Source organism: Heterodontus francisci, chromosome 8 (assembly GCF_036365525.1).
Source record: "Heterodontus francisci isolate sHetFra1 chromosome 8, sHetFra1.hap1, whole genome shotgun sequence".
In the NCBI taxonomy this organism is placed as follows: domain Eukaryota; kingdom Metazoa; phylum Chordata; class Chondrichthyes; order Heterodontiformes; family Heterodontidae; genus Heterodontus; species Heterodontus francisci.
The window spans coordinates 50374680-50382787 of NC_090378.1; the positions used below are offsets into that span (position 1 = coordinate 50374680).

Here is an 8108-nt window from a genome sequence, read left to right on the forward strand (position 1 = left end):
AGACTACAAAAAAAACTTGTTACACTACTAGAACCAGACAGCAACACCCTTCAATTAATAACGTCCTGAAAAACAAGTCACACCTTAGCGTAACATACAAACATACTAAATTACATGCAGCTATTTAAAAAGTTATGACCACACAATAGTCATGACAGAATTTGAGTTACTTAGCAGGCGTCTTTCATTCAATAAACACGGTCTCGAGATGCTTCACAAGAATCAGCAGCTGTAGCTGCCCTTGATGGCTGGTGAGTTTATCCAATGAACAATTCATAAAGACCATAAATCAAAAAGCATGAAAAACTGCTCAATTAAATGACATGTCTTGCAACTTTTTCACCATAAAGATTTTTTTTTAAATTACACAGATGGTAAATTTAAATCCATGGCCCTTAACCATCATGAATAATTAGAACTCTCCCCAACTTATTCTGTTTCACAATTCTCATTGCATTCAGCCACTCCATTTAAGACAGAGATGAAGAGAATTTTTTTTCTCTCAGAGGGTCGTCTTTGGAATTCTCTTCCTCAAAAGACAGTGGAAGCAGAGACTTTGAATATTTTTAAGGCAGAAGTAGATAGATTCTTGATAAGCAAGGGGGTGGAAGGTACCGGGGGTAGGTGGAAATGTGGAGTAATCAGTTCAGTCATGAACTTATTGAATGGTGGAGCAGGCTCCAAGGGCTGAGTGGCCTACTCCTGCTCCTAATTCGTATGTTAGTATGTACTTCAATGTTTAATGGTGACACTTCCCCTACGCATACTAATTTCTGCAAATACCATATTTTTAGTTTCTTTTAGAAGTGAAGTTATGTTTTTATTTCTACATCAGGTGCATTTCAAAGCCAGGGAAAGATGCTTGCAATTTCTAGGTTGTTTGTTCCTTTTATATTTTAAATATCTTCTACCATAGTAGAACAAGTGTACCAAATTGAACTCCATCTGACGAAATTCCTGCCTTTCACTATTAGACAGGAAGAAGCACAAATGTGAGTACACAACACCAGGAACAGATTCTTAAGATATAGTGGATTTTTTCTTCCTCTGAAACCTCAAGCAGATTAACTAATCAAGACGAATGAAGACAATGTATGAGTTGAGTGACATTTCAAGTAATGATGTTTACAAGAATGTGAAATATAAATATGCAATTTAAAGAAGTTCTAAGAGGGAATGACTTTATGGAATTTTCTGTAGTTTACGGCTCCAATTCAAAATTCACATATTCCAGTTACACGGAGAATTCTAAAAATACTGCAGCACAGATGTTGCACATTTAACTTCCTATCTACTAAGCAATACAGACACAGATTAAGGTCACAAATGTTTAATAGATTATACGCTGTAACATTAGCATCCTATATTTACACATACGGCTGATTTTACAGCCACTAATCCAACTGAGAGAACATACAAACAACACTCAAAAGGATCTTATTTTAAGTACTGGTTTAGAGATGGAGAAGACAACAGTGAAATCATAACATGAATACTAAAACAAAATGCACAATTTATTGCCACTATTTGTTCTAACACACAGCAAGGAATCAACGAAGTCAAACTTTATGTTTTTATTAAGGTCATTATGAGTGCTGTTATTGTACCAATGATCTACATGGTTTCAAAAGATCTAGTATAATTATTTTTTCAAATGAACTTCCACAAATCTACGATACAGTCCATCATTAACCAGTGATCATTTTTAGAATAATTTGGAGGCATTTTGTCAATGTGAATCAGAAAGGTACAAACTGAAACATTTAGATTATTGTTGTGAAAAACAAGAAAACTAACATTCTCAAAACAACTTCACTTTCTCTGCAACATCACAGTCTGTGGCTTGGTTATTCTCAAAGTAACCACAAGTGGTTTCACATCTACACTATAGTCTATAAATAAAATAGACATGAAATCAGTCCAATTCTGTGCTGTAACCATTCTATGATTCTAAATCAATTAAAACATGTCTAAAGGAGATAACTAGAAACAGAAAGAGATTTTACCTAAACACAGATTTCTGTGAAATATCCATCAAAAGTTACAGACCAGTCTGCATCCCACAAAAACACGACACCAGAAGGAAGTACTATATGTACCATTAGCCAACACAAGCATAAGCAACCTAGTGGATTACAGTATGTCTACATTTGAAGAAAAGAATTTCTGTACAAATATTCCCCAGGCAACTGGTGTTACAATTTTTGATCTGCAGCCCAGATACCCAACATGATGGGACAGCTAATGTACAAACAGGACTTAAATACTGAAGTCACTACAGTAACTTCTGGAAAATCTTCAATTACCACTTAACCACAAACAGTGATTTAAATTGTACCGTTTGGCTCACAGCAAAAAAAGTACAGGTGTTCTTCACTCCATTCTCAATAATACTGCCCTGCCACCCTTTTAAAATGCAGACTAAAACTCTAGGTTAAGCCAATTCAATACATTCAGACAATTTGAGATCTTTAATATGTTCTGCACAGCAGAAGTTTACTGCAGTTATCACCAGTCCCTTGTTGCAAGAAACATGCATGAAATATCCTTCAGAAAGCTTTGGATTCATTTTCATGGGTTTTCAATCTGTTTTGGTATTAGCAATCTAAACACAGCAAAATGTATCTTTAAAAAAAAAAGAACTAAACATAAAGTATTCCAGGTTGCATACGATCAAATGCATCAACAACTTGCATTCATATAGTGCCTATAATTCTATTAATATTGTAGAAAAGCACTCAAACAGCAGTTATCAGGAAGGCTGACTAAAAGCTTGGTCAAAGAGGTGGCCTTTGAGGGGCGTCTTAATGGTGGAGAGGTTTAGAGGGAACTCCAGAGCATATGACACAAACCAGGTTTAAGTGACAGCCACCAATACTGGCAGAGGGAATGGTTGCACAACAGGCTATGAGTTTGGGGGGCATGGGGCGGGGTGGTGGTTTTAAGGCTGGAGGAGATTATAGAGATAGGGAAGGGCGATGCCATTAGAGGATTTCAACACAAGGAGGAGAATTTAAAATTGGAGGCATTGGAAGGACCAGTACAGGGCTGACTAGTGAGCAGATTTGATGCAGGCAGCAGAGTTTTGGTTGAGCTGCAGTTTATACAAGGTGAATGATAGGAGGCTGGCCATGAAAGCATTGAATAGTTGAGACTAGAGGTGATAAATGTATGGATTCAGGTTTTCAGCAGCAGATGGGCTGAAGCAGGGATGGAGGCGGGCAATGTTAGAGGTGAAATATGGGGTCTTTGTGACAGAAAGGATATGGGGGTGAGAGTTCAGCTCTAGGTCAACTAGAATGCCAAGGTTTCAAACAGGATAATTTAACACGAGATAGCAGCCAGAGGGTGGGGGGTGCTGACTCAGTAAAGAGTGTACAGAGTTTGTGAAGGGGGCCAAAGACAATGGCTTTGGTTTTCACAATGTTTCACCAGAGAAAACTGCCACGCATCCAAAACGGCATGTTAGACAAACAGCCTGACAACATAAAGGCAGTGGGGGCCAAGGTGGAGAAGCCGAGCTGGATGTCATGTGGAACCTGACCCCATGACTTTGGATAATGTTATCAGGGGGCAGTATGTAGAAGAGGAGGTGGAAGGGACCAACAATAGATCCTTAGGAAATTCCAGAGGTAATGGCAGAATTGGATATCCCAAGCCACTGATGGTGAAATTGAATTTTACTAGTGAATTTAATCCATCTCATTTACCCTGCACTGAAATTGAATTACATTTATTGTACCCTGAATGCATTACTAAGCTTTGCAGCTTAAAACAAAAGGAAAAGCCATTCAGCTCAGAAGTGCAACATATTGTTCTTCAGATTCCACTTCATTTGTCTTGGAAGCTACCACAGTAAAATGTTCCCAAGTTATCTTTTGAGGAACCTAAAGGCTCCATATTTACTCCATTAATTTATGTAAGGTGGTCTCCAATCTCCTGTTTAGGATGCACTTTCCTAAATTTATAATTTATTCACTTTAAAAAAATTCTTGCGATTTGCTCATTCAAAAATAATTTAATGGAATCAAAATATATGTACAAATAAGCAACTTCTTCAATTGCAGCTATCTGCACTCTCATTTTCCTTTGGTGACAGCCTTGGCTCAGCAGTAGCAAGCTCACCTTAGTCACAAGGTCAAATTCACAGAACTGTTAGAGTGCAGAGCACTTAACCTAGGCTGACAAACGAACACTGAAGGAGTGTTGCGTTCTTGGAGCTGTTGTTCAAATGAGATAGTAAACAGAGACCCATCTGCACCCTGCAGGTGGACACAAAAAATCCCATGGCACTATTTGAAGAGAAGCAGGGGAGTTCTTCGAGCAATATGGCCAATATTTACCCCTCAATCAACATTACTAAACCAGAAAAGTGCTTTGGCATGTCCTGAGGCAGTAAAGGATGCAATACAATTGCGAATTCCTTATTTCTTTCCCTGTATCTTTTCCACATACTTTACAATTCCCTTCTAAAATGTTATAGTCTCTGCCTCAATAGCCACTTGGCAAAGCAGCGCAAGATTCTAATAACCTTCTGAAAAAAATCTTGACTTTTTCCCTTTGTATTAGCAATCCCAAATTTACTTCATTACCATTTGCTCTCTCAAAATCTTCAATTTGAAAATCTAAGGTTTTCACCTCAACATTCTCCGTTCCAGTGAAATAAATCACAATTTTCCAGATATTCTTAAACACATTCTCCTACCCCACCCTTTAAAAATCTTTAATTCAACTGTAATCCATATTAAATTGCAAACAATTTCTTAATCCTCTAACAAGTGGCATAACTCATTCATAGCACATTACCAAGGTAAAATCCTACCAAATTCATCTGCTGCAGACGAGTAATCAAAAATATCACTCACTGGCTCCACGAAATAACCTTCTTTAGCCTCCTTATCTCGAGAGACAATGGATAAGCGCCTGGAGGTGATCAGTGGTTTGTGAAGCAGTGCCTGGAGTGGCTATAAAGGCCAATTCTAGAGTGACAGGCTCTTCCACAGGTGCTGCAGAGAAATTTGTTTGTCAGGGCTGTTACACAGTTGGCTCTCCTCTTGCGCTTTTGTCTTTTATCCTGCCAACTGCTAAGTCTCTTCGACTCGCCACATTTTAGCCCCGTCTTTATGGCTGCCCGCCAGCTCTGGCGAACGCTGGCAACTGACTCCCACAACTTGTGATCAATGTCACAGGATTTCATGTCGCATTTGCAGACGTCTTTAAAGCGGAGACATGGTGGGTCTGATACCAGTGGCGAGCTCACTGTACAATGTGTCTTTGGGGATCCTGCCATCTTCCGTGCGGCTCACATGGCCAAGCCATCTCAAGCGCCGCTGACTCAGTAGTGTGTATAAGCTGGGGATGTTGGCCGCCTCGAGGACTTCTGTGTTGGAGATACGGTCCTGCCACCTGATGCCAAGTATTCTCCGGAGGCAGCGAAGATGGAATGAATTGAGACGTCGCTCTTGGCTGACATACGTTGTCCAGGCCTCGCTGCCATAGAGGAAGATACTGAGGACACAGGCCTGATACACTTGGACTTTTGTGTTCCGAGTCAGTGCGCCATGTTCCCACACTCTCTTGGCCAGTCTGGACATAGCAGTGGAAGCCTTTCCCATGTGCTTGTTGATTTCTGCATCTAGAGACAGGTTACTGGTGATAGTTGAGCCTAGGTAGGTGAACTCTTGAAGCACTTCCAGAGCGTGGTCGCCAATATTGATAGATGGAGCATTTCTGACATCCTGCCCCATGATGTTCGTTTTCTTGAGGCTGATGGTTAGGCCAAATTCATTGCAGGCTGCCGCAAACCTACCGATGAGACTCTGCAGGCACTCTTCAGTGTGAGATGTTAAAGCAGCATCGTCAGCAAAGAGAAGTTCCCTGATGAGGACTTTCCGTACTTTGGACTTCGCTCTTAGACGGGCAAGGTTGAACAAGCTGCCCCCTGATCTTGTGTGGAGGAAAATTCCTTCTTCAGAGGACTTGAACACATGTGAAAGCAGCAGGGAGAAGAAAACCCAAAAAGTGTGGGTGCGAGAACACAGCCCTGCTTCACACCACTCAGGATAGGAAAGGGCTCTGATGAGGAGCCACCATGTTGAATTGTGCCTTTCATATTGTCATGAAATGAGGTGATGATACTTAGTAGCTTTGGTGGGCATCCAATCTTTTCTAGTAGTCTGAAAAGACCACGTCTGCTGACGAGGTCAAAGGCTTTGGTGAGATCAATGAAAGCAATGTAGAGGCGCATCTGTTGTTCACAGCACTCAATGCACCGCACTCAAGAACTACCACAGCAACAAGCCCATTCCGGTGACAGAACTATTTACGACAAGCTTTCTGTTCCTTTCCAGCAATAAATCTGGCAAACTTTTCTTAAAGAATTATTATATACTCAGCAATCGAAGACGGTAGATAAAATTTGACAAGGGCCACTCACTATTTTGTAGCTTTTGGTTCAATTGAGTGCAGCTGTTTTATCGTCCTTCTTTCCAAAATCAAAACATACGCAATGAATCTCCAGCTTTACTTAAAACTATTCCCACAATTTATAACATTTATGAATAAAGTTACTGAGAGATAGAAATATTCTCCCGACAAAGCAGGAGAAATCACATCCTGAAACCAAGTACTGATATTTTATATTTAATTTGGATCCAAAAAGCGTCCTCCAAAATTTATCGCTATCGTTGTTTGCGGTTTACAACAGAAGCCCGAGATGAATAATGGGAAAAACTTTATAGCATGATCCTGCGGCACATTTTTGAGGGGAGAGAGGAAAAGGTAACAAATCCCCACGGTTAGGAGTTCAGCAAATCTGCACTTGGGAAATGCCTAAGAAGCCTACGCGTCTTAGAAAGGTGCGAAGCAATTTTTTTACAAATACACAAAAATACAATTTTCAGATACGCTCATCAACTAAAGCCGAGCCAGATCTATTGGCAGTCAAAACGCAGTATTAGTGCCGTAAAGTCCAGGACATGATTTACACTCCTCAAAATAAATGACTGCTCTCCCCTTCTCTATTGTGCATGATCGGTTTAATCCGCAACATTTAAATCTCGGACTGGTAATAATTTCAAACATTTGCAGTTTATTAGACACTACGCCCCGTTAAAAAACACGGTGTTAATAAAGACAAACGGTGGACAATTCCTGTACTTTGCCTTCCTAGGCCTCCCCGAAGCATCGGGGTATCTGCTTTAGTAACATCCGCAAAGCACACACTGGCCCACGGTTGCGATCACCTCACCAGGCGTACTATCCACCGAGTTCTCAGGGTCGGAGGGAAAGCGGCTAAACCCTACCCTTTCAACAATTCACCGCTTCTGGGATTTTCTTCCTTACCAGACGCGGGTTCATCGCTTCCAACGCGGGTTGAAAATGTCGCCCGGCAGCCACACTATTATCCTTTTTATTCGCTCTGCATCTTAATGGGAAAGATCCGCAGCGTTTCCCAGCTCCACCGTCAACATCAACTCAACAGCCATCCATCACGCGCTTGACGTTTGGAAAATACGAGCACAAACCTCCCAACCGCCAATCCCACCGCGCCATCCAATCTGACCAATCGCCGCTCCACATCCCCAACACCCGCCTCTCACTGACCCAACACCTACCAATAGAAATATTCAGAACAATTGTGGCTGACCAAAGCGCCAATGACAAGGCAGGTTTTGAACGGCCGACTCCAATTGGTACAGATTTTACCGGCTTCTGCCAACAGCCAATCAAGTCTGTACTCCCCGAACAAAACAGTTCCGATGAGCGACTCGTTGCGAATGGCTGAAGGTGGTTCGGTGCATTTGTTGTTCGCGCGTTTATTAAAATTACGGGCATTGGAGAATAGCAAAGAATCACAAGCACAAAAAAAAATTAAAACATCCCTTATTTACAAAAAGGTAATTGTTCAGTAAAACAGATAAGTTCAATGCTGCTGTAGGAGCTTGCTGTGTACAGCTTGGCTGCAGCGTTTCCTACACGACAACAGTGACTACATAAAAAATTACTTCATTGTGCTTGGGACGTCCTGCGATCATGAAAGGCAATATATAAATGCAAATTCCTTATTTTTCGATATGTTTAATCCAGAGTTAAAGACTAAAAGCAAT

General features: G+C 40.9%; 1 protein-coding gene across 1 annotated transcript in view; it reads right to left on the reverse strand.

Moving 5' to 3' along the window:
• zfyve9a (zinc finger, FYVE domain containing 9a) overlaps positions 1 to 7493 on the reverse strand; it is a 175941-nt gene extending 168448 nt beyond the window's left edge. The window contains exon 1 of the mRNA XM_068037133.1: positions 7345 to 7493. The gene's annotated coding sequence lies outside the window, so the exon portion shown is untranslated. The remainder of the gene's footprint in view (positions 1 to 7344) is intronic.
• Positions 7494 to 8108: the final 615 nt, after the last annotated feature.